Below are 25,224 nucleotides of genomic sequence, written 5' to 3'. Positions count from 1 at the left end.
TCCTGGAAAGCTGTTGCTCAGCCTCATCTGCCCATGGCACTGCTCGCACAGAGGCACAGAGAATGGGGCTGCTTGCTTGTCTTGCCACCTCAAACTTCAAACGTAGCCTGGGAAAGATGGTGTACCTGCTAGGCTCCTTTCGCAGCCCTGCTCCGAAAGTGCGAACGTCTGCAGATAGCTGGCAGGCAGAAGGGGCTAGCCTGGAAAGCTGTTGCTCAGCCTCATCTGCCCATGGCAGTGCTCGCACAGAGGCACAGAGAATGGGGCTGCTTGCTTATCTTGCCACTTGAAACTTCAAACGCATGCTGGGAATGGTGGTGTCCCTGCCAGGCTCCTATCACAGCCCTGCTCCGAAAGTGCGAACGTCTGCAGATAGCTGGCAGGCAGAATAGGCTATCCTGGAAAGCTGTTGCTCAGCCTCATCTGCCCATGGCACTGTTCGCATAGAGGCACAGAGAATGGGGCTGCTTGCTTGTCTTGCCACCGCAAACTTCATACGTAGCCTAGGAAAGTTGGTGTCCCAGCCAGGCTGCTTTCGCAGCCCTGCTCCGAAAGTGCGAACGTCTGCAGATAGCTGGCAGCCAGAAGGGGCTAGCCTGGAAAGCTGTTGCTCAGCCTCATCTGCCCATGGCACTGTTCGCATAGAGGCACAGAGAATGGGGCTCCTTGCTTGTCTTGCCTTCTCAAACTTCAAACGTAGCCTGGGAAAGTTGGTGTCCCAGCCAGGCTCTTTTCGCAGCCCTGCTCCGAAAGTGCGAACGTCTGCAGATAGCTGGCAGGCAGAAGGGGCTATCCTGGAAAGCTGTTGCTCAGCCTCATCTGCCCATGGCACTGTTCGCATAGAGGCACAGAGAATGGGGCTGCTTACTTGTCTTGCCACCTCAAACTTCATACGTAGCCTAGGAAAGTTGGTGTCCCAGCCAGGCTGCTTTCGCAGCCCTGCTCCGAAAGTGCGAACGTCTGCAGATAGCTGGCAGCCAGAAGGGGCTAGCCTGGAAAGCTGTTGCTCAGCCTCATCTGCCCATGGCAGTGCTCGCACAGAGGCACAGAGAATGGGGCTCCTTGCTTATCTTGCCACTTGAAACTTCAAACGCATGCTGGGAATGGTGGTGTCCCTGCCAGGCTCCTATCACAGCCCTGCTCCGAAAGTGCGAACATCTGCAGATAGCTGGCAGCCAGAAGGGGCTATCCTGGAAAGCTGTTGCTCAGCCTCATCTGCCCATGGCAGTGCTTGCACAGAGGCACAGAGAATGGGGCTGCTTGCTTGTCTTGCCAACTCAAACTTCAAACGTAGCCTGGGAAAGATGGTGTACCTGCTAGGCTCCTTTCGCAGCCCTGCTCCGAAAGTGCGAACGTCTGCAGATAGCTGGCAGGCAGAAGGGGCTAGCCTGGAAAGCTGTTGCTCAGCCTCATCTGCCCATCGCAGTGCTCGCACAGAGGCACAGAGAATGGGGCTGCTTGCTTATCTTGCCACTTGAAACTTCAAACGCATGCTGGGAATGGTGGTGTCCCTGCCTGGCTCCTATCACAGCCCTGCTCCGAAAGTGCGAACATCTGCAGATAGCTGGCAGCCAGAAGGGGCTATCCTGGAAAGCTGTTGCTCAGCCTCATCTGCCCATGGCACTGTTCGCATAGAGGCACAGAGAATGGGGCTGCTTACTTGTCTTGCCACCTCAAACTTCATACGTAGCCTAGGAAAGTTGGTGTCCCAGCCAGGCTGCTTTCGCAGCCCTGCTCCGAAAGTGCGAACGTCTGCAGATAGCTGGCAGCCAGAAGGTGCTAGCCTGGAAAGCTGTTGCTCAGCCTCATCTGCCCATGGCACTGTTCGCATAGAGGCACAGAGAATAGGGCTGCTTGCTTATCTTGCCACCTCAAACTTCAAACGTAGCCTGGGAAAGTTGGTGTCCGAGCCAGGCTCCTATCACAGCCCTGCTCCGGAAGTGCGAACGTCTGCAGATAGCTGGCAGCCAGAAGGGGCTATCCTGGAAAGCTCTTGCTCAGCCTCATCTGCCCATGGCACTGCTCGCACAGAGGCACAGAGAATGGGGCTGCTTGCTTGTCTTGCCAACTCAAACTTCAAACGTAGCCTGGGAAAGATGGTGTACCTGCTAGGCTCCTTTCGCAGCCCTGCTCCGAAAGTGCGAACGTCTGCAGATAGCTGGCAGGCAGAAGGGGCTAGCCTGGAAAGCTGTTGCTCAGCCTCATCTGCCCATCGCAGTGCTCGCACAGAGGCACAGAGAATGGGGCTGCTTGCTTATCTTGCCACTTGAAACTTCAAACGCATGCTGGGAATGGTGGTGTCCCTGCCAGGCTCCTATCACAGCCCTGCTCCGAAAGTGCGAACGTCTGCAGATAGCTGGCAGGCAGAATAGGCTATCCTGGAAAGCTGTTGCTCAGCCTCATCTGCCCATGGCACTGTTCGCATAGAGGCACAGAGAATGGGGCTGCTTGCTTGTCTTGCCACCGCAAACTTCATACGTAGCCTAGGAAAGTTGGTGTCCCAGCCAGGCTGCTTTCGCAGCCCTGCTCCGAAAGTGCGAACGTCTGCAGATAGCTGGCAGGCAGAAGGGGCTAGCCTGGAAAGCTGTTGCTCAGCCTCATCTGCCCATGGCACAGCTCGCACAGAGGCACAGAGAATGGGGCTGCTTGCTTGTCTTGCCACCTCAAACTTCAAACGTAGCCTGGGAAAGTTGGTGTCCCTGCCAGGCTCCTTTCGCAGCCCTTCTCCGAAAGTGCGAACGTCTGCAGATAGCTGGCAGCCAGAAGGGGCTAGCCTGGAAAGCTGTTGCTCAGCCTCATCTGCCCATGGCAGTGCTCGCACAGAGGCACAGAGAATGGGGCTGCTTGCTTGTCTTGCCACCTCAAACTTCAAACGTAGCCTGGGGAAGATGGTGTACCTGCTAGGCTCCTGTCACAGCCCTTCTCCGAAAGTGCGAACGTCTGCAGATAGCTGGCAGCCAGAAGGGGCTAGCCTGGAAAGCTGTTGCTCAGCCTCATCTGCCCATGGCACTGCTCGCACAGAGGCACAGAGAATGGGGCTGCTTGCTTATCTTGCCACTTGAAACTTCAAACGCATGCTGGGAATGGTGGTGTCCCTGCCTGGCTCCTATCACAGCCCTGCTCCGAAAGTGCGAACATCTGCAGATAGCTGGCAGCCAGAAGGGGCTATCCTGGAAAGCTGTTGCTCAGCCTCATCTGCCCATGGCAGTGCTTGCACAGAGGCACAGAGAATGGGGCTGCTTGCTTGTCTTGCCACCTCAAACTTCAAACGTAGCCTGGGAAAGTTGGTGTCCCAGCCAGGCTCCTTTCGCAGCCCTGCTCCGAAAGTGCGAACGTCTGCAGATAGCTGGCAGCCAGAAGGGGCTAGCCTGGAAAGCTGTTGCTCAGCCTCATCTGCCCATGGCACTGCTCGCACAGAGGCACAGAGAATGGGGCTGCTTGCTTGTCTTGCCACCTCAAACTTCAAACGTAGCCTGGGAAAGATGGTGTACCTGCTAGGCTCCTGTCGCAGCCCTTCTCCGAAAGTGCGAACGTCTGCAGATAGCTGGCAGCCAGAAGGGGCTAGCCTGGAAAGCTGTTGCTCAGCCTCATCTGCCCATGGCACTGCTCGCACAGAGGCACAGAGAATGGGGCTGCTTGCTTATCTTGCCACTTGAAACTTCAAACGCATGCTGGGTATGGTGGTGTCCCTGCCTGGCTCCTATCACAGCCCTGCTCCGAAAGTGCGAACGTCTGCAGATAGCTGGCAGCCAGAAGGTGCTATCCTGGAAAGCTGTTGCTCAGCCTCATCTGCCCATGGCACTGTTCGCATAGAGGCACAGAGAATGGGGCTGCTTGCTTGTCTTGCCACCTCAAACTTCAAACGTAGCCTGGGAAAGTTGGTGTCCCAGCCAGGCTCCTATCACAGCCCTGCTCCGAAAGTGCGAACGTCTGCAGATAGCTGGCAGCCAGAAGGGGCTATCCTGGAAAGCTGTTGCTCAGCCTCATCTGCCCATGGCACTGCTCGCACAGAGGCACAGAGAATGGGGCTGCTTGCTTGTCTTGCCACCTCAAACTTCAAACGTAGCCTGGGAAAGATGGTGTACCTGCTAGGCTCCTTTCGCAGCCCTGCTCCGAAAGTGCGAACGTCTGCAGATAGCTGGCAGGCAGAAGGGGCTAGCCTGGAAAGCTGTTGCTCAGCCTCATCTGCCCATGGCAGTGCTCGCACAGAGGCACAGAGAATGGGGCTGCTTGCTTATCTTGCCACTTGAAACTTCAAACGCATGCTGGGAATGGTGGTGTCCCTGCCAGGCTCCTATCACAGCCCTGCTCCGAAAGTGCGAACGTCTGCAGATAGCTGGCAGGCAGAATAGGCTATCCTGGAAAGCTGTTGCTCAGCCTCATCTGCCCATGGCACTGTTCGCATAGAGGCACAGAGAATGGGGCTGCTTGCTTGTCTTGCCACCGCAAACTTCATACGTAGCCTAGGAAAGTTGGTGTCCCAGCCAGGCTGCTTTCGCAGCCCTGCTCCGAAAGTGCGAACGTCTGCAGATAGCTGGCAGCCAGAAGGGGCTAGCCTGGAAAGCTGTTGCTCAGCCTCATCTGCCCATGGCACTGTTCGCATAGAGGCACAGAGAATGGGGCTCCTTGCTTGTCTTGCCTTCTCAAACTTCAAACGTAGCCTGGGAAAGTTGGTGTCCCAGCCAGGCTCTTTTCGCAGCCCTGCTCCGAAAGTGCGAACGTCTGCAGATAGCTGGCAGGCAGAAGGGGCTATCCTGGAAAGCTGTTGCTCAGCCTCATCTGCCCATGGCACTGTTCGCATAGAGGCACAGAGAATGGGGCTCCTTGCTTGTCTTGCCTTCTCAAACTTCAAACGTAGCCTGGGAAAGTTGGTGTCCCAGCTAGGCTCCTTTCGCAGCCCTGCTCCGAAAGTGCGAACGTCTGCAGATAGCTGGCAGCCAGAAGGGGCTATCCTGGAAAGCTGTTGCTCAGCCTCATCTGCCCATGGCACTGCTCGCACAGAGGCACAGAGAATGGGGCTGCTTGCTTATCTTGCCACTTGAAACTTCAAACGCATGCTGGGAATGGTGGTGTCCCAGCCAGGCTCCTATCACAGCCCTGCTCCGAAAGTGCGAACGTCTGCAGATAGCTGGCAGGCAGAAGGGGCTAGCCTGGAAAGCTGTTGCTCAGCCTCATCTGCCCATGGCACTGCTCGCACAGAGGCACAGAGAATGGGGCTGCTTGCTTATCTTGCCACTTGAAACTTCAAACGCATGCTGGGAATGGTGGTGTCCCTGCCTGGCTCCTATCACAGCCCTGCTCCGAAAGTGCGAACATCTGCAGATAGCTGGCAGCCAGAAGGGGCTATCCTGGAAAGCTGTTGCTCAGCCTCATCTGCCCATGGCAGTGCTTGCACAGAGGCACAGAGAATGGGGCTGCTTGCTTGTCTTGCCACCTCAAACTTCAAACGTAGCCTGGGAAAGTTGGTGTCCAGGCCAGGCTGCTTTCGCAGCCCTGCTCCGAAAGTGCGAACGTCTGCAGATAGCTGGCAGCCAGAAGGGGCTAGCCTGGAAAGCTGTTGCTCAGCCTCATCTGCCCATGGCACTGTTCGCATAGAGGCACAGAGAATGGGGCTGCTTGCTTATCTTGCCACCTCAAACTTCAAACGTAGCCTGGGAAAGTTGGTGTCCGAGCCAGGCTCCTATCACAGCCCTGCTCCGGAAGTGCGAACGTCTGCAGATAGCTGGCAGCCAGAAGGGGCTATCCTGGAAAGCTGTTGCTCAGCCTCATCTGCCCATGGCACTGCTCGCACAGAGGCACAGAGAATGGGGCTGCTTGCTTGTCTTGCCAACTCAAACTTCAAACGTAGCCTGGGAAAGATGGTGTACCTGCTAGGCTCCTTTCGCAGCCCTGCTCCGAAAGTGCGAACGTCTGCAGATAGCTGGCAGGCAGAAGGGGCTAGCCTGGAAAGCTGTTGCTCAGCCTCATCTGCCCATCGCAGTGCTCGCACAGAGGCACAGAGAATGGGGCTGCTTGCTTATCTTGCCACTTGAAACTTCAAACGCATGCTGGGAATGGTGGTGTCCCTGCCAGGCTCCTATCACAGCCCTGCTCCGAAAGTGCGAACGTCTGCAGATAGCTGGCAGGCAGAATAGGCTATCCTGGAAAGCTGTTGCTCAGCCTCATCTGCCCATGGCACTGTTCGCATAGAGGCACAGAGAATGGGGCTGCTTGCTTGTCTTGCCACCGCAAACTTCATACGTAGCCTAGGAAAGTTGGTGTCCCAGCCAGGCTGCTTTCGCAGCCCTGCTCCGAAAGTGCGAACGTCTGCAGATAGCTGGCAGCCAGAAGGGGCTATCCTGGAAAGCTGTTGCTCAGCCTCATCTGCCCATGGCACAGCTCGCACAGAGGCACAGAGAATGGGGCTGCTTGCTTGTCTTGCCACCTCAAACTTCAAACGTAGCCTGGGAAAGTTGGTGTCCCTGCCAGGCTCCTTTCGCAGCCCTGCTCCGAAAGTGCGAACGTCTGCAGATAGCTGGCAGCCAGAAGGGGCTAGCCTGGAAAGCTGTTGCTCAGCCTCATCTGCCCATGGCACTGCTCGCACAGAGGCACAGAGAATGGGGCTGCTTGCTTATCTTGCCACTTGAAACTTCAAACGCATGCTGGGAATGGTGGTGTCCCTGCCTGGCTCCTATCACAGCCCTGCTCCGAAAGTGCGAACATCTGCAGATAGCTGGCAGCCAGAAGGGGCTATCCTGGAAAGCTGTTGCTCAGCCTCATCTGCCCATGGCAGTGCTTGCACAGAGGCACAGAGAATGGGGCTGCTTGCTTGTCTTGCCACCTCAAACTTCAAACGTAGCCTGGGAAAGTTGGTGTCCCAGCCAGGCTCCTTTCGCAGCCCTGCTCCGAAAGTGCGAACGTCTGCAGATAGCTGGCAGCCAGAAGGGGCTAGCCTGGAAAGCTGTTGCTCAGCCTCATCTGCCCATGGCACTGCTCGCACAGAGGCACAGAGAATGGGGCTGCTTGCTTGTCTTGCCACCTCAAACTTCAAACGTAGCCTGGGAAAGATGGTGTACCTGCTAGGCTCCTGTCGCAGCCCTTCTCCGAAAGTGCGAACGTCTGCAGATAGCTGGCAGCCAGAAGGGGCTAGCCTGGAAAGCTGTTGCTCAGCCTCATCTGCCCATGGCACTGCTCGCACAGAGGCACAGAGAATGGGGCTGCTTGCTTATCTTGCCACTTGAAACTTCAAACGCATGCTGGGTATGGTGGTGTCCCTGCCTGGCTCCTATCACAGCCCTGCTCCGAAAGTGCGAACGTCTGCAGATAGCTGGCAGCCAGAAGGTGCTATCCTGGAAAGCTGTTGCTCAGCCTCATCTGCCCATGGCACTGTTCGCATAGAGGCACAGAGAATGGGGCTGCTTGCTTGTCTTGCCACCTCAAACTTCAAACGTAGCCTGGGAAAGTTGGTGTCCCAGCCAGGCTCCTATCACAGCCCTGCTCCGAAAGTGCGAACGTCTGCAGATAGCTGGCAGCCAGAAGGGGCTATCCTGGAAAGCTGTTGCTCAGCCTCATCTGCCCATGGCACTGCTCGCACAGAGGCACAGAGAATGGGGCTGCTTGCTTGTCTTGCCACCTCAAACTTCAAACATAGCCTGGGAAAGATGGTGTACCTGCTAGGCTCCTTTCGCAGCCCTGCTCCGAAAGTGCGAACGTCTGCAGATAGCTGGCAGGCAGAAGGGGCTACCCTGGAAAGCTGTTGCTCAGCCTCATCTGCCCATGGCAGTGCTCGCACAGAGGCACAGAGAATGGGGCTGCTTGCTTATCTTGCCACTTGAAACTTCAAACGCATGCTGGGAATGGTGGTGTCCCTGCCAGGCTCCTATCACAGCCCTGCTCCGAAAGTGCGAACGTCTGCAGATAGCTGGCAGGCAGAATAGGCTATCCTGGAAAGCTGTTGCTCAGCCTCATCTGCCCATGGCACTGTTCGCATAGAGGCACAGAGAATGGGGCTGCTTGCTTGTCTTGCCACCGCAAACTTCATACGTAGCCTAGGAAAGTTGGTGTCCCAGCCAGGCTGCTTTCGCAGCCCTGCTCCGAAAGTGCGAACGTCTGCAGATAGCTGGCAGCCAGAAGGGGCTAGCCTGGAAAGCTGTTGCTCAGCCTCATCTGCCCATGGCACTGTTCGCATAGAGGCACAGAGAATGGGGCTCCTTGCTTGTCTTGCCTTCTCAAACTTCAAACGTAGCCTGGGAAAGTTGGTGTCCCAGCCAGGCTCTTTTCGCAGCCCTGCTCCGAAAGTGCGAACGTCTGCAGATAGCTGGCAGGCAGAAGGGGCTATCCTGGAAAGCTGTTGCTCAGCCTCATCTGCCCATGGCACTGTTCGCATAGAGGCACAGAGAATGGGGCTCCTTGCTTGTCTTGCCTTCTCAAACTTCAAACGTAGCCTGGGAAAGTTGGTGTCCCAGCTAGGCTCCTTTCGCAGCCCTGCTCCGAAAGTGCGAACGTCTGCAGATAGCTGGCAGCCAGAAGGGGCTATCCTGGAAAGCTGTTGCTCAGCCTCATCTGCCCATGGCACTGCTCGCACAGAGGCACAGAGAATGGGGCTGCTTGCTTATCTTGCCACTTGAAACTTCAAACGCATGCTGGGAAAGTTGGTGTCCCTGCCAGGCTCCTATCACAGCCCTGCTCCGAAAGTGCGAACGTCTGCAGATAGCTGGCAGGCAGAAGGGGCTAGCCTGGAAAGCTGTTGCTCAGCCTCATCTGCCCATGGCACTGCTCGCACAGAGGCACAGAGAATGGGGCTGCTTGCTTATCTTGCCACTTGAAACTTCAAACGCATGCTGGGAATGGTGGTGTCCCTGCCTGGCTCCTATCACAGCCCTGCTCCGAAAGTGCGAACATCTGCAGATAGCTGGCAGCCAGAAGGGGCTATCCTGGAAAGCTGTTGCTCAGCCTCATCTGCCCATGGCAGTGCTTGCACAGAGGCACAGAGAATGCGGCTGCTTGCTTGTCTTGCCACCTCAAACTTCAAACGTAGCCTGGGAAAGTTGGTGTCCAGGCCAGGCTGCTTTCGCAGCCCTGCTCCGAAAGTGCGAACGTCTGCAGATAGCTGGCAGCCAGAAGGGGCTAGCCTGGAAAGCTGTTGCTCAGCCTCATCTGCCCATGGCACTGTTCGCATAGAGGCACAGAGAATGGGGCTGCTTGCTTGTCTTGCCACCTCAAACTTCAAACGCATGCTGGGAAAGTTGGTGTCCCAGCCAGGCTCCTATCACAGCGCTGCTCCGAAAGTGCGAACGTTTGCAGATAGCTGGCAGCCAGAAGGGGCTATCCTGGAAAGCTGTTGCTCAGCCTCATCTGCCCATGGCAGTGCTCGCACAGAGGCACAGAGAATGGGGCTGCTTGCTTGTCTTGCCACCTCAAACTTCAAACGTAGCCTGGGAAAGATGGTGTACCTGCTAGGCTCCTTTCGCAGCCCTGCTCCGAAAGTGCGAACGTCTGCAGATAGCTGGCAGGCAGAAGGGGCTAGCCTGGAAAGCTGTTGCTCAGCCTCATCTGCCCATGGCAGTGCTCGCACAGAGGCACAGAGAATGGGGCTGCTTGCTTATCTTGCCACTTGAAACTTCAAACGCATGCTGGGAATGGTGGTGTACCTGCCAGGCTCCTATCACAGCCCTGCTCCGAAAGTGCGAACGTCTGCAGATAGCTGGCAGGCAGAATAGGCTATCCTGGAAAGCTGTTGCTCAGCCTCATCTGCCCATGGCACTGTTCGCATAGAGGCACAGAGAATGGGGCTGCTTGCTTGTCTTGCCACCGCAAACTTCATACGTAGCTTAGGAAAGTTGGTGTCCCAGCCAGGCTGCTTTCGCAGCCCTGCTCCGAAAGTGCGAACGTCTGCAGATAGCTGGCAGCCAGAAGGGGCTAGCCTGGAAAGCTGTTGCTCAGCCTCATCTGCCCATGGCACTGTTCGCATAGAGGCACAGAGAATGGGGCTGCTTGCTTATCTTGCCACTTGAAACTTCAAACGCATGCTGGGAATGGTGGTGTCCCTGCCAGGCTCCTATCAGAGCCCTGCTCCGAAAGTGCGAACGTCTGCAGATAGCTGGCAGGCAGAATAGGCTATCCTGGAAAGCTGTTGCTCAGCCTCATCTGCCCATGGCACTGTTCGCATAGAGGCACAGAGAATGGGGCTGCTTGCTTGTCTTGCCACCGCAAACTTCAAACGTAGCCTAGGAAAGTTGGTGTCCCAGCCAGGCTGCTTTCGCAGCCCTGCTCCGAAAGTGCGAACATCTGCAGATAGCTGGCAGCCAGAAGGGGCTATCCTGGAAAGCTGTTGCTCAGCCTCATCTGCCCATGGCAGTGCTTGCACAGAGGCACAGAGAATGGGGCTGCTTGCTTGTCTTGCCACCTCAAACTTCAAACGTAGCCTGGGAAAGTTGGTGTCCAGGCCAGGCTGCTTTCGCAGCCCTGCTCCGAAAGTGCGAACGTCTGCAGATAGCTGGCAGCCAGAAGGTGCTAGCCTGGAAAGCTGTTGCTCAGCCTCATCTGCCCATGGCACTGCTCGCACAGAGGCACAGAGAATGGGGCTGCTTGCTTATCTTGCCACCTCAAACTTCAAACGTAGCCTGGGAAAGTTGGTGTCCAGGCCAGGCTGCTTTCGCAGCCCTGCTCCGAAAGTGCGAACGTCTGCAGATAGCTGGCAGCCAGAAGGGGCTAGCCTGGAAAGCTGTTGCTCAGCCTCATCTGCCCATGGCACTGTTCGCATAGAGGCACAGAGAATGGGGCTGCTTGCTTGTCTTGCCACCTCAAACTTCAAACGTAGCCTGGGAAAGTTGGTGTCCCAGCCAGGCTCCTATCACAGCCCTGCTCCGAAAGTGCGAACGTCTGCAGATAGCTGGCAGCCAGAAGGGGCTATCCTGGAAAGCTGTTGCTCAGCCTCATCTGCCCATGGCACTGCTCGCACAGAGGCACAGAGAATGGGGCTGCTTGCTTGTCTTGCCACCTCAAACTTCAAACGTAGCCTGGGAAAGACGGTGTACCTGCTAGGCTCCTTTCGCAGCCCTGCTCCGAAAGTGCGAACGTCTGCAGATAGCTGGCAGGCAGAAGGGGCTAGCCTGGAAAGCTGTTGCTCAGCCTCATCTGCCCATGGCAGTGCTCGCACAGAGGCACAGAGAATGGGGCTGCTTGCTTGTCTTGCCACCTCAAACTTCATACGTAGCCTAGGAAAGTTGGTGTCCCAGCCAGGCTACTTTCGCAGCCCTGCTCCGAAAGTGCGAACGTTTGCAGATAGCTGGCAGGCAGAAGGGGCTATCCTGGAAAGCTGTTGCTCAGCCTCATCTGCCCATGGCACTGTTCGCATAGAGGCACAGAGAATGGGGCTGCTTGCTTGTCTTGCCTTCTCAAACTTCAAACGTAGCCTGGGAAAGTTGGTGTCCCAGCCAGGCTCTTTTCGCAGCCCTGCTCCGAAAGTGCGAACGTCTGCAGATAGCTGGCAACCAGAAGGGGCTATCCTGGAAAGCTGTTGCTCAGCCTCATCTGCCCATGGCACTGCTCGCACAGAGGCAGAGAGAATGGGGCTGCTTGCTTATCTTGCCACTTGAAACTTCAAATGCATGCTGGGAATGGTGGTGTCCCTGCCAGGCTCCTATCACAGCCCTGCTCCGAAAGTGCGAACGTCTGCAGATAGCTGGCAGGCAGAAGGGGCTAGCCTGGAAAGCTGTTGCTCAGCCTCATCTGCCCATGGCACTGCTCGCACAGAGGCACAGAGAATGGGGCTGCTTGCTTATCTTGCCACTTGAAACTTCAAACGCATGCTGGGAATGGTGGTGTCCCTGCCTGGCTCCTATCACAGCCCTGCTCCGAAAGTGCGAACATCTGCAGATAGCTGGCAGCCAGAAGGGGCTATCCTGGAAAGCTGTTGCTCAGCCTCATCTGCCCATGGCAGTGCTTGCACAGAGGCACAGAGAATGGGGCTGCTTGCTTGTCTTGCCACCTCAAACTTCAAACGTAGCCTGGGAAAGTTGGTGTCCAGGCCAGGCTGCTTTCGCAGCCCTGCTCCGAAAGTGCGAACGTCTGCAGATAGCTGGCAGCCAGAAGGTGCTAGCCTGGAAAGCTGTTGCTCAGCCTCATCTGCCCATGGCACTGTTCGCATAGAGGCACAGAGAATGGGGCTGCTTGCTTGTCTTGCCACCTCAAACTTCAAACGTAGCCTGGGAAAGTTGGTGTCCCAGCCAGGCTCCTATCACAGCCCTGCTCCGAAAGTGCGAACGTCTGCAGATAGCTGGCAGCCAGAAGGGGCTATCCTGGAAAGCTGTTGCTCAGCCTCATCTGCCCATGGCACTGCTCGCACAGAGGCACAGAGAATGGGGCTGCTTGCTTGTCTTGCCACCTCAAACTTCAAACGTAGCCTGGGAAAGATGGTGTACCTGCTAGGCTCCTTTCGCAGCCCTGCTCCGAAAGTGCGAACGTCTGCAGATAGCTGGCAGGCAGAAGGGGCTAGCCTGGAAAGCTGTTGCTCAGCCTCATCTGCCCATGGCACTGCTCGCACAGAGGCACAGAGAATGGGGCTGCTTGCTTATCTTGCCACTTGAAACTTCAAACGCATGCTGGGAATGGTGGTGTACCTGCCAGGCTCCTATCACAGCCCTGCTCCGAAAGTGCGAACGTCTGCAGATAGCTGGCAGGCAGAATAGGCTATCCTGGAAAGCTGTTGCTCAGCCTCATCTGCCCATGGCACTGTTCGCATAGAGGCACAGAGAATGGGGCTGCTTGCTTGTCTTGCCACCGCAAACTTCATACGTAGCCTAGGAAAGTTGGTGTCCCAGCCAGGCTGCTTTCGCAGCCCTGCTCCGAAAGTGCGAACGTCTGCAGATAGCTGGCAGCCAGAAGGGGCTAGCCTGGAAAGCTGTTGCTCAGCCTCATCTGCCCATGGCACTGTTCGCATAGAGGCACAGAGAATGGGGCTCCTTGCTTATCTTGCCACTTGAAACTTCAAACGCATGCTGGGAATGGTGGTGTCCCTGCCAGGCTCCTATCACAGCCCTGCTCCGAAAGTGCGAACATCTGCAGATAGCTGGCAGCCAGAAGGGGCTATCCTGGAAAGCTGTTGCTCAGCCTCATCTGCCCATGGCAGTGCTTGCACAGAGGCACAGAGAATGGGGCTGCTTGCTTGTCTTGCCACCTCAAACTTCAAACGTAGCCTGGGAAAGTTGGTGTCCAGGCCAGGCTGCATTCGCAGCCCTGCTCCGAAAGTGCGAACGTCTGCAGATAGCTGGCAGGCAGAAGGTGCTAGCCTGGAAAGCTGTTGCTCAGCCTCATCTGCCCATGGCACTGTTCGCATAGAGGCACAGAGAATGGGGCTGCTTGCTTGTCTTGCCACATCAAACTTCAAACGTAGCCTGGGAAATTTGGTGTCCCTGCTAGGCTCCTATCACAGCCCTGCTCCGAAAGTGCGAACGTCTGCAGATAGCTGGCAGCCAGAAGGGGCTATCCTGGAAAGCTGTTGCTCAGCCTCATCTGCCCATGGCACTGCTCGCACAGAGGCACAGAGAATGGGGCTGCTTGCTTGTCTTGCCACCTCAAACTTCAAACGTAGCCTGGGAAAGATGGTGTACCTGCTAGGCTCCTTTCGCAGCCCTGCTCCGAAAGTGCGAACGTCTGCAGATAGCTGGCAGGCAGAAGGGGCTAGCCTGGAAAGCTGTTGCTCAGCCTCATCTGCCCATGGCAGTGCTCGCACAGAGGCACAGAGAATGGGGCTGCTTGCTTATCTTGCCACTTGAAACTTCAAACGCATGCTGGGAATGGTGGTGTCCCTGCCAGGCTCCTATCACAGCCCTGCTCCGAAAGTGCGAACGTCTGCAGATAGCTGGCAGGCAGAATAGGCTATCCTGGAAAGCTGTTGCTCAGCCTCATCTGCCCATGGCACTGTTCGCATAGAGGCACAGAGAATGGGGCTGCTTGCTTGTCTTGCCACCGCAAACTTCATACGTAGCCTAGGAAAGTTGGTGTCCCAGCCAGGCTGCTTTCGCAGCCCTGCTCCGAAAGTGCGAACGTCTGCAGATAGCTGGCAGGCAGAAGGGGCTATCCTGGAAAGCTGTTGCTCAGCCTCATCTGCCCATGGCACTGTTCGCATAGAGGCACAGAGAATGGGGCTCCTTGCTTGTCTTGCCTTCTCAAACTTCAAACGTATCCTGGGAAAGTTGGTGTCCCAGCCAGGCTCTTTTCGCAGCCCTGCTCCGAAAGTGCGAACGTCTGCAGATAGCTGGCAGCCAGAAGGGGCTATCCTGGAAAGCTGTTGCTCAGCCTCATCTGCCCATGGCACTGCTCGCACAGAGGCACAGAGAATGGGGCTCCTTGCTTGTCTTGCCACCTCAAACTTCAAACGTAGCCTGGGAAAGATGGTGTCCCAGCCAGGCTGCTTTCGCAGCCCTGCTCCGAAAGTGCGAACGTCTGCAGATAGCTGGCAGCCAGAAGGGGCTAGCCTGGAAAGCTGTTGCTCAGCCTCATCTGCCCATGGCACTGTTCGCATAGAGGCACAGAGAATGGGGCTCCTTGCTTGTCTTGCCTTCTCAAACTTCAAACGTAGCCTGGGAAAGTTGGTGTCCCAGCCAGGCTCTTTTCGCAGCCCTGCTCCGAAAGTGCGAACGTCTGCAGATAGCTGGCAGGCAGAAGGGGCTATCCTGGAAAGCTGTTGCTCAGCCTCATCTGCCCATGGCACTGTTCGCATAGAGGCACAGAGAATGGGGCTCCTTGCTTGTCTTGCCTTCTCAAACTTCAAACGTAGCCTGGGAAAGTTGGTGTCCCAGCTAGGCTCCTTTCGCAGCCCTGCTCCGAAAGTGCGAACGTCTGCAGATAGCTGGCAGCCAGAAGGGGCTATCCTGGAAAGCTGTTGCTCAGCCTCATCTGCCCATGGCACTGCTCGCACAGAGGCACAGAGAATGGGGCTGCTTGCTTATCTTGCCACTTGAAACTTCAAACGCATGCTGGGAAAGTTGGTGTCCCTGCCAGGCTCCTATCACAGCCCTGCTCCGAAAGTGCGAACGTCTGCAGATAGCTGGCAGGCAGAAGGGGCTAGCCTGGAAAGCTGTTGCTCAGCCTCATCTGCCCATGGCACTGCTCGCACAGAGGCACAGAGAATGGGGCTGCTTGCTTATCTTGCCACTTGAAACTTCAAACGCATGCTGGGAATGGTGGTGTCCCTGCCTGGCTCCTATCACAGCCCTGCTCCGAAAGTGCGAACATCTGCAGATAGCTGGCAGCCAGAAGGGGCTATCCTGGAAAGCTGTTGCTCAGCCTCATCTGCCCATGGCAGTGCTTGCACAGAGGCACAGAGAATGCGGCTGCTTGCTTGTCTTGCCACCTCAAACTTCAAACGTAGCCTGGGAAAGTTGGTGTCCAGGCCAGGCTGCTTTCGCAGCCCTGCTCCGAAAGTGCGAACGTCTGCAGATAGCTGGCAGCCAGAAGGGGCTAGCCTGGAAAGCTGTTGCTCAGCCTCATCTGCCCATGGCACTGTTCGCATAGAGGCACAGAGAATGGGGCTGCTTGCTTGTCTTGCCACCTCAAACTTCAAACGCATGCTGGGAAAGTTGGTGTCCCAGCCAGGCTCCTATCACAGCGCTGCTCCGAAAGTGCGAACGTTTGCAGATAGCTGGCAGCCAGAAGGGGCTATCCTGGAAAGCTGTTGCTCAGCCTCATCTGCCCATGGCAGTGCTCGCACAGAGGCACAGAGAATGGGGCTGCTTGCTTGTCTTGCCACCTCAAACTTCAAACGTAGCCTGGGAAAGATGGTGTACCTGCTAGGCTCCTTTCGCAGCCCTGCTCCGAAAGTGCGAACGTCTGCAGATAGCTGGCAGGCAGAAGGGGCTAGCCTGGAAAGCTGTTGCTCAGCCTCATCTGCCCATGGCAGTGCTCGCACAGAGGCACAGAGAATGGGGCTGCTTGCTTATCTTGCCACTTGAAACTTCAAACGCATGCTGGGAATGGTGGTGTACCTGCCAGGCTCCTATCACAGCCCTGCTCCGAAAGTGCGAACGTCTGCAGATAGCTGGCAGGCAGAATAGGCTATCCTGGAAAGCTGTTGCTCAGCCTCATCTGCCCATGGCACTGTTCGCATAGAGGCACAGAGAATGGGGCTGCTTGCTTGTCTTGCCACCGCAAACTTCATACGTAGCTTAGGAAAGTTGGTGTCCCAGCCAGGCTGCTTTCGCAGCCCTGCTCCGAAAGTGCGAACGTCTGCAGATAGCTGGCAGCCAGAAGGGGCTAGCCTGGAAAGCTGTTGCTCAGCCTCATCTGCCCATGGCACTGTTCGCATAGAGGCACAGAGAATGGGGCTGCTTGCTTATCTTGCCACTTGAAACTTCAAACGCATGCTGGGAATGGTGGTGTCCCTGCCAGGCTCCTATCAGAGCCCTGCTCCGAAAGTGCGAACGTCTGCAGATAGCTGGCAGGCAGAATAGGCTATCCTGGAAAGCTGTTGCTCAGCCTCATCTGCCCATGGCACTGTTCGCATAGAGGCACAGAGAATGGGGCTGCTTGCTTGTCTTGCCACCGCAAACTTCAAACGTAGCCTAGGAAAGTTGGTGTCCCAGCCAGGCTGCTTTCGCAGCCCTGCTCCGAAAGTGCGAACATCTGCAGATAGCTGGCAGCCAGAAGGGGCTATCCTGGAAAGCTGTTGCTCAGCCTCATCTGCCCATGGCAGTGCTTGCACAGAGGCACAGAGAATGGGGCTGCTTGCTTGTCTTGCCACCTCAAACTTCAAACGTAGCCTGGGAAAGTTGGTGTCCAGGCCAGGCTGCTTTCGCAGCCCTGCTCCGAAAGTGCGAACGTCTGCAGATAGCTGGCAGCCAGAAGGTGCTAGCCTGGAAAGCTGTTGCTCAGCCTCATCTGCCCATGGCACTGCTCGCACAGAGGCACAGAGAATGGGGCTGCTTGCTTATCTTGCCACCTCAAACTTCAAACGTAGCCTGGGAAAGTTGGTGTCCAGGCCAGGCTGCTTTCGCAGCCCTGCTCCGAAAGTGCGAACGTCTGCAGATAGCTGGCAGCCAGAAGGGGCTAGCCTGGAAAGCTGTTGCTCAGCCTCATCTGCCCATGGCACTGTTCGCATAGAGGCACAGAGAATGGGGCTGCTTGCTTGTCTTGCCACCTCAAACTTCAAACGTAGCCTGGGAAAGTTGGTGTCCCAGCCAGGCTCCTATCACAGCCCTGCTCCGAAAGTGCGAACGTCTGCAGATAGCTGGCAGCCAGAAGGGGCTATCCTGGAAAGCTGTTGCTCAGCCTCATCTGCCCATGGCACTGCTCGCACAGAGGCACAGAGAATGGGGCTGCTTGCTTGTCTTGCCACCTCAAACTTCAAACGTAGCCTGGGAAAGACGGTGTACCTGCTAGGCTCCTTTCGCAGCCCTGCTCCGAAAGTGCGAACGTCTGCAGATAGCTGGCAGGCAGAAGGGGCTAGCCTGGAAAGCTGTTGCTCAGCCTCATCTGCCCATGGCAGTGCTCGCACAGAGGCACAGAGAATGGGGCTGCTTGCTTGTCTTGCCACCTCAAACTTCATACGTAGCCTAGGAAAGTTGGTGTCCCAGCCAGGCTACTTTCGCAGCCCTGCTCCGAAAGTGCGAACGTTTGCAGATAGCTGGCAGGCAGAAGGGGCTATCCTGGAAAGCTGTTGCTCAGCCTCATCTGCCCATGGCACTGTTCGCATAGAGGCACAGAGAATGGGGCTGCTTGCTTGTCTTGCCTTCTCAAACTTCAAACGTAGCCTGGGAAAGTTGGTGTCCCAGCCAGGCTCTTTTCGCAGCCCTGCTCCGAAAGTGCGAACGTCTGCAGATAGCTGGCAACCAGAAGGGGCTATCCTGGAAAGCTGTTGCTCAGCCTCATCTGCCCATGGCACTGCTCGCACAGAGGCAGAGAGAATGGGGCTGCTTGCTTATCTTGCCACTTGAAACTTCAAATGCATGCTGGGAATGGTGGTGTCCCTGCCAGGCTCCTATCACAGCCCTGCTCCGAAAGTGCGAACGTCTGCAGATAGCTGGCAGGCAGAAGGGGCTAGCCTGGAAAGCTGTTGCTCAGCCTCATCTGCCCATGGCACTGCTCGCACAGAGGCACAGAGAATGGGGCTGCTTGCTTATCTTGCCACTTGAAACTTCAAACGCATGCTGGGAATGGTGGTGTCCCTGCCTGGCTCCTATCACAGCCCTGCTCCGAAAGTGCGAACATCTGCAGATAGCTGGCAGCCAGAAGGGGCTATCCTGGAAAGCTGTTGCTCAGCCTCATCTGCCCATGGCAGTGCTTGCACAGAGGCACAGAGAATGGGGCTGCTTGCTTGTCTTGCCACCTCAAACTTCAAACGTAGCCTGGGAAAGTTGGTGTCCAGGCCAGGCTGCTTTCGCAGCCCTGCTCCGAAAGTGCGAACGTCTGCAGATAGCTGGCAGCCAGAAGGTGCTAGCCTGGAAAGCTGTTGCTCAGCCTCATCTGCCCATGGCACTGTTCGCATAGAGGCACAGAGAATGGGGCTGCTTGCTTGTCTTGCCACCTCAAACTTCAAACGTAGCCTGGGAAAGTTGGTGTCCCAGCCAGGCTCCTATCACAGCCCTGCTCCGAAAGTGCGAACGTCTGCAGATAGCTGGCAGCCAGAAGGGGCTATCCTGGAAAGCTGTTGCTCAGCCTCATCTGCCCATGGCACTGCTCGCACAGAGGCACAGAGAATGGGGCTGCTTGCTTGTCTTGCCACCTCAAACTTCAAACGTAGCCTGGGAAAGATGGTGTACCTGCTAGGCTCCTTTCGCAGCCCTGCTCCGAAAGTGCGAACGTCTGCAGATAGCTGGCAGGCAGAAGGGGCTAGCCTGGAAAGCTGTTGCTCAGCCTCATCTGCCCATGGCACTGCTCGCACAGAGGCACAGAGAATGGGGCTGCTTGCTTATCTTGCCACTTGAAACTTCAAACGCATGCTGGGAATGGTGGTGTACCTGCCAGGCTCCTATCACAGCCCTGCTCCGAAAGTGCGAACGTCTGCAGATAGCTGGCAGGCAGAATAGGCTATCCTGGAAAGCTGTTGCTCAGCCTCATCTGCCCATGGCACTGTTCGCATAGAGGCACAGAGAATGGGGCTGCTTGCTTGTCTTGCCACCGCAAACTTCATACGTAGCCTAGGAAAGTTGGTGTCCCAGCCAGGCTGCTTTCGCAGCCCTGCTCCGAAAGTGCGAACGTCTGCAGATAGCTGGCAGCCAGAAGGGGCTAGCCTGGAAAGCTGTTGCTCAGCCTCATCTGCCCATGGCACTGTTCGCATAGAGGCACAGAGAATGGGGCTCCTTGCTTATCTTGCCACTTGAAACTTCAAACGCATGCTGGGAATGGTGGTGTCCCTGCCAGGCTCCTATCACAGCCCTGCTCCGAAAGTGCGAACATCTGCAGATAGCTGGCAGCCAGAAGGGGCTATCCTGGAAAGCTGTTGCTCAGCCTCATCTGCCCATGGCAGTGCTTGCACAGAGGCACAGAGAATGGGGCTGCTTGCTTGTCTTGCCACCTCAAACTTCAAACGTAGCCTGGGAAAGTTGGTGTCCAGGCCAGGCTGCATTCGCAGCCCTGCTCCGAAAGTGCGAACGTCTGCAGATAGCTGGCAGGCAGAAGGTGCTAGCCTGGAAAGCTGTTGCTCAGCCTCATCTGCCCATGGCACTGTTCGCATAGAGGCACAGAGAATGGGGCTGCTTGCTTGTCTTGCCACATCAAACTTCAAACGTAGCCTGGGAAATTTGGTGTCCCTGCTAGGCTCCTATCACAGCCCTGCTCCGAAAGTGCGAACGTCTGCAGATAGCTGGCAGCCAGAAGGGGCTATCCTGGAAAGCTGTTGCTCAGCCTCATCTGCCCATGGCACTGCTCGCACAGAGGCACAGAGAATGGGGCTGCTTGCTTGTCTTGCCACCTCAAACTTCAAACGTAGCCTGGGAAAGATGGTGTACCTGCTAGGCTCCTTTCGCAGCCCTGCTCCGAAAGTGCGAACGTCTGCAGATAGCTGGCAGGCAGAAGGGGCTAGCCTGGAAAGCTGTTGCTCAGCCTCATCTGCCCATGGCAGTGCTCGCACAGAGGCACAGAGAATGGGGCTGCTTGCTTATCTTGCCACTTGAAACTTCAAACGCATGCTGGGAATGGTGGTGTCCCTGCCAGGCTCCTATCACAGCCCTGCTCCGAAAGTGCGAACGTCTGCAGATAGCTGGCAGGCAGAATAGGCTATCCTGGAAAGCTGTTGCTCAGCCTCATCTGCCCATGGCACTGTTCGCATAGAGGCACAGAGAATGGGGCTGCTTGCTTGTCTTGCCACCGCAAACTTCATACGTAGCCTAGGAAAGTTGGTGTCCCAGCCAGGCTGCTTTCGCAGCCCTGCTCCGAAAGTGCGAACGTCTGCAGATAGCTGGCAGGCAGAAGGGGCTATCCTGGAAAGCTGTTGCTCAGCCTCATCTGCCCATGGCACTGTTCGCATAGAGGCACAGAGAATGGGGCTCCTTGCTTGTCTTGCCTTCTCAAACTTCAAACGTATCCTGGGAAAGTTGGTGTCCCAGCCAGGCTCTTTTCGCAGCCCTGCTCCGAAAGTGCGAACGTCTGCAGATAGCTGGCAGCCAGAAGGGGCTATCCTGGAAAGCTGTTGCTCAGCCTCATCTGCCCATGGCACTGCTCGCACAGAGGCACAGAGAATGGGGCTCCTTGCTTGTCTTGCCACCTCAAACTTCAAACGTAGCCTGGGAAAGATGGTGTCCCAGCCAGGCTGCTTTCGCAGCCCTGCTCCGAAAGTGCGAACGTCTGCAGATAGCTGGCAGCCAGAAGGGGCTAGACTGGAAAGCTCTTGCTCAGCCTCATCTGCCCATGGCACTGTTCGCATAGAGGCACAGAGAATGGGGCTGCTTGCTTATCTTGCCACTTGAAACTTCAAACGCATGCTGGGAATGGTGGTGTCCCTGCCAGGCTCCTATCACAGCCCTGCTCCGAAAGTGCGAACGTCTGCAGATAGCTGGCAGGCAGAAGGGGCTAGCCTGGAAAGCTGTTGCTCAGCCTCATCTGCCCATGGCACTGTTCGCATAGAGGCACAGAGAATGGGGCTCCTTGCTTGTCTTGCCTTCTCAAACTTCAAACGTAGCCTGGGAAAGTTGGTGTCCCAGCCAGGCTCTTTTCGCAGCCCTGCTCCGAAAGTGCGAACGTCTGCAGATAGCTGGCAGCCAGAAGGGGCTATCCTGGAAAGCTGTTGCTCAGCCTCATCTGCCCATGGCACTGCTCGCACAGAGGCACAGAGAATGGGGCTGCTTGCTTGTCTTGCCACCTCAAACTTCAAACGTAGCCTGGGAAAGATGGTGTACCTGCTAGGCTCCTTTCGCAGCCCTGCTCCGAAAGTGCGAACGTCTGCAGATAGCTGGCAGGCAGAAGGGGCTAGCCTGGAAAGCTCTTGCTCAGCCTCATCTGCCCATGGCAGTGCTCGCACAGAGGCACAGAGAATGGGGCTGCTTGCTTATCTTGCCACTTGAAACTTCAAACGCATGCTGGGAATGGTGGTGCCCCTGCCAGGCTCCTATCACAGCCCTGCTCCGAAAGTGCGAACGTCTGCAGATAGCTGGCAGGCAGAATAGGCTATCCTGGAAAGCTGTTGCTCAGCCTCATCTGCCCATGCCAGTGCTTGCACAGAGGCACAGAGAATGGGGCTGCTTGCTTGTCTTGCCACCTCAAACTTCAAACGTAGCCTGGGAAAGTTGGTGTCCCAGCCAGGCTCCTTTCGCAGCCCTGCTCCGAAAGTGTGAACGTCTGCAGATAGCTGGCAGCCAGAAGGGGCTAGCCTGGAAAGCTGTTGCTTAGCCTCATCTGCCCATGGCACTGTTCGCATAGAGGCACAGAGAATGGGGCTGCTTGCTTATCTTGCCACTTGAAACTTCAAACGCATGCTGGGAATGGTGGTGTCCCTGCCAGGCTCCTATCACAGCCCTGCTCCGAAAGTGCGAACGTCTGCAGATAGCTGGCAGGCAGAAGGGCCTAGCCTAGAAAGATGTAGCTCAGATTCATCTGCCCATGGCACTGCTCGCACAGAGGCACAGAGACTGGGGCTGCTTGCTTGTCTTGCCACCTCAAACTTCTAACACAGCCTTCGAATGGTGGTGTCCCTGCCAGGCTCATTTCGGAGCCCTGCTCCGAAAGTGCGAACGTCTGCAGATAGCTGGCAGTCAGAAGGGGCTATCCTGGAAAGCTGTTGCTCAGCCTCATCTGCCCATGGCAGTGCTTGCACAGAGGCACAGAGAATGGGGCTGCTTGCTTGTCTTGCCACCTCAAACTTCAAACGTAGCCTGGGAAAGTTGGTGTCCCAGCCAGGCTCCTTACGCAGCCCTGCTCCGAAAGTGCGAACGTCTGCAGATAGCTGGCAGCCAGAAGGGGCTATCCTGGAAAGCTGTTGCTCAGCCTCATCTGCCCATGGCACTGCTCGCACAGAGGCACAGAGAATGGGGCTCCTTGCTTGTCTTGCCTTCTCAAACTTCAAACGTAGCCTGGGAAAGTTGGTGTCCCTGCCAGGCTCTTTTCGCAGCCCTGCTCCGAAAGTGCGAACGTCTGCAGATAGCTGGCAGCCAGAAGGGGCTATCCTGGAAAGCTGTTGCTCAGCCTCATCTGCCCATGGCACTGCTCGCACAGAGGCACAGAGAATGGGGCTGCTTGCTTGTCTTGCCACCTCAAACTTCAAACGTAGCCTGGGAAAGATGGTGTACCTGCTAGGCTCCTTTCGCAGCCCTGCTCCGAAAGTGCGAACGTCTGCAGATAGCTGGCAGGCAGAAGGGGCTAGCCTGGAAAGCTCTTGCTCGGCCTCATCTGCCCATGGCAGTGCTCGCACAGAGGCACAGAGAATGGGGCTGCTTGCTTATCTTGCCACTTGAAACTTCAAACGCATGCTGGGAATGGTGGTGTACCTGCCAGGCTCCTATCACAGCCCTGCTCCGAAAGTGCGAACGTCTGCAGATAGCTGGCAGCCAGAAGGGGCTAGCCTGGAAAGCTGTTGCTCAGCCTGATCTGCCCATGGCACTGTTCGCATAGAGGCACAGAGAATGGGGCTCCTTGCTTATCTTGCCACTTGAAACTTCAAACGCATGCTGGGAATGGTGGTGCCCCTGCCAGGCTCCTATCACAGCCCTGCTCCGAAAGTGCGAACGTCTGCAGATAGCTGGCAGGCAGAATAGGCTATCCTGGAAAGCTGTTGCTCAGCCTCATCTGCCCATGCCAGTGCTTGCACAGAGGCACAGAGAATGGGGCTGCTTGCTTGTCTTGCCACCTCAAACTTCAAACGTAGCCTGGGAAAGTTGGTGTCCCAGCCAGGCTCCTTTCGCAGCCCTGCTCCGAAAGTGTGAACGTCTGCAGATAGCTGGCAGCCAGAAGGGGCTAGCCTGGAAAGCTGTTGCTTAGCCTCATCTGCCCATGGCACTGTTCGCATAGAGGCACAGAGAATGGGGCTGCTTGCTTATCTTGCCACTTGAAACTTTAAACGCATGCTGGGAATGGTGGTGTCCCAGCCAGGCTCCTATCACAGCCCTGCTCCTAAAGTGCGAACGTCTGCAGATAGCTGGCAGGCAGAAGGGCCTAGCCTAGAAAGATGTAGCTCAGATTCATCTGCCCATGGCAGTGCTCGCACAGAGGAACAGAGACTGGGGCTGCTTGCTTGTCTTGCCACCTCAAACTTCTAACACAGCCTTCGAATGGTGGTGTCCCTGCCAGACTCCTTTCGGAGCCCTGCTCCGAAAGTGCGAACGTCTGCAGATAGCTGGCAGTCAGAAGGGGCTATCCTGGAAAGCTGTTGCTCAGCCTCATCTGCCCATGGCAGTGCTTGCACAGAGGCACAGAGAATGGGGCTGCTTGCTTGTCTTGCCACCTCAAACTTCAAACGTCGCCTGGGAAAGTTGGTGTCCCAGCCAGGCTCCTTACGCAGCCCTGCTCCGAAAGTGCGAACGTCTGCAGATAGCTGGCAGCCAGAAGGGGCTATCCTGGAAAGCTGTTGCTCAGCCTCATCTGCCCATGGCACTGTTCGCACAGAGGCACAGAGAATGGGGCTGCTTGCTTGTCTTGCCACGTCAAACTTCAAACGTAGCCTGGGAAAGATGGTGTACCTGCTAGGCTCCTTTCGCTGCCCTGCTCTGGAAATTCAAACGTCTGCAGATAGCTGGCAGCAAAAAGGGGCTAGCCTGGAAAGCTGTTGCTCAGCCTCATCTGCCCATGGCACTGCTCGCACAGAGGCACAGAGAATGGGGCTGTTTGCTTATCTTGCCACTTGAAACTTCAAACGCATGCTGGGAATGGTGGTGTACCCGCCAGGCTCCTATCACAGCCCTGCTCCGAAAGTGCGAACGTCTGCAGATAGCTGGCAGGCAGAATAGGCTATCCTGGAAAGCTGTTGCTCAGCCTCATCTGCCCATGGCAGTGCTCGCACAGAGGCACAGAGAATGGGACTGCTTGCTTGTCTTGCCTTCTCAAACTTCAAACGTAGCCTGGGAAAGTTGGTGTCCCAGCCAGGCTCCTTTCGCAGCCCTGCTCCGAAAGTGCGAACGTCTGCAGATAGCTGGCAGCCAGAAGGGGCTATCCTGGAAAGCTGTTGCTCAGCCTCATCTGCCCATGGCACTGCTCGCACAGAGGCACAGAGAATGGGGCTGCTTGCTTGTCTTGCCACTTGAAACTTCAAACGCATGCTGGGAATGGTGGTGTCCCTGCCAGGCTCCTATCACAGCCCTGCTCCGAAAGTGCGAACGTCTGCAGATAGCTGGCAGGCAGAAGGGGCTATCCTGGAAAGCTGTTGCTCAGCCTCATCTGCCCATGGCACTGCTCGCACAGAGGCACAGAGAATGGGGCTCCTTGCTTGTCTTGCCACCTCAAACTTCAAACGTAGCCTGGGAAAGATGGTGTACCTGCTAGGCTCCTTTCGTAGCCCTGCTCTTGAAATGCGAACTCCTGCAGATAGCTGGCAGCCAGAAGGGGCTATCCTGGAAAGCTGTTGCTCAGCCTCATCTGCCCATGGCACTGTTCGCACAGGGGCACAGAGAATCGGGCTGCTTGCTTATCTTGCCACTTGAAACTTCAAACGGATGCTGGGCATGGAGGTGTCCCTGCCAGGCTCCTATCGCAGCCCTGCTCCGAAAGTGCGAACGTCTGCAGATAGCTGGCAGGCAGAAGGGGCTATCCTGTAAAGCCTGGCAGGGACACCACCGTTCCCGGCATGCGTTTGAAGTTTCAAGTGGCAAGACAAGCAAGCACCCC

This window comes from Opisthocomus hoazin, chromosome 12 (assembly GCF_030867145.1).
Source record: "Opisthocomus hoazin isolate bOpiHoa1 chromosome 12, bOpiHoa1.hap1, whole genome shotgun sequence".
NCBI lineage: Eukaryota > Metazoa > Chordata > Aves > Opisthocomiformes > Opisthocomidae > Opisthocomus > Opisthocomus hoazin.
The sequence above is the reverse complement of the archived record's forward strand: the minus strand, read 5'-3'. Positions refer to the sequence as shown.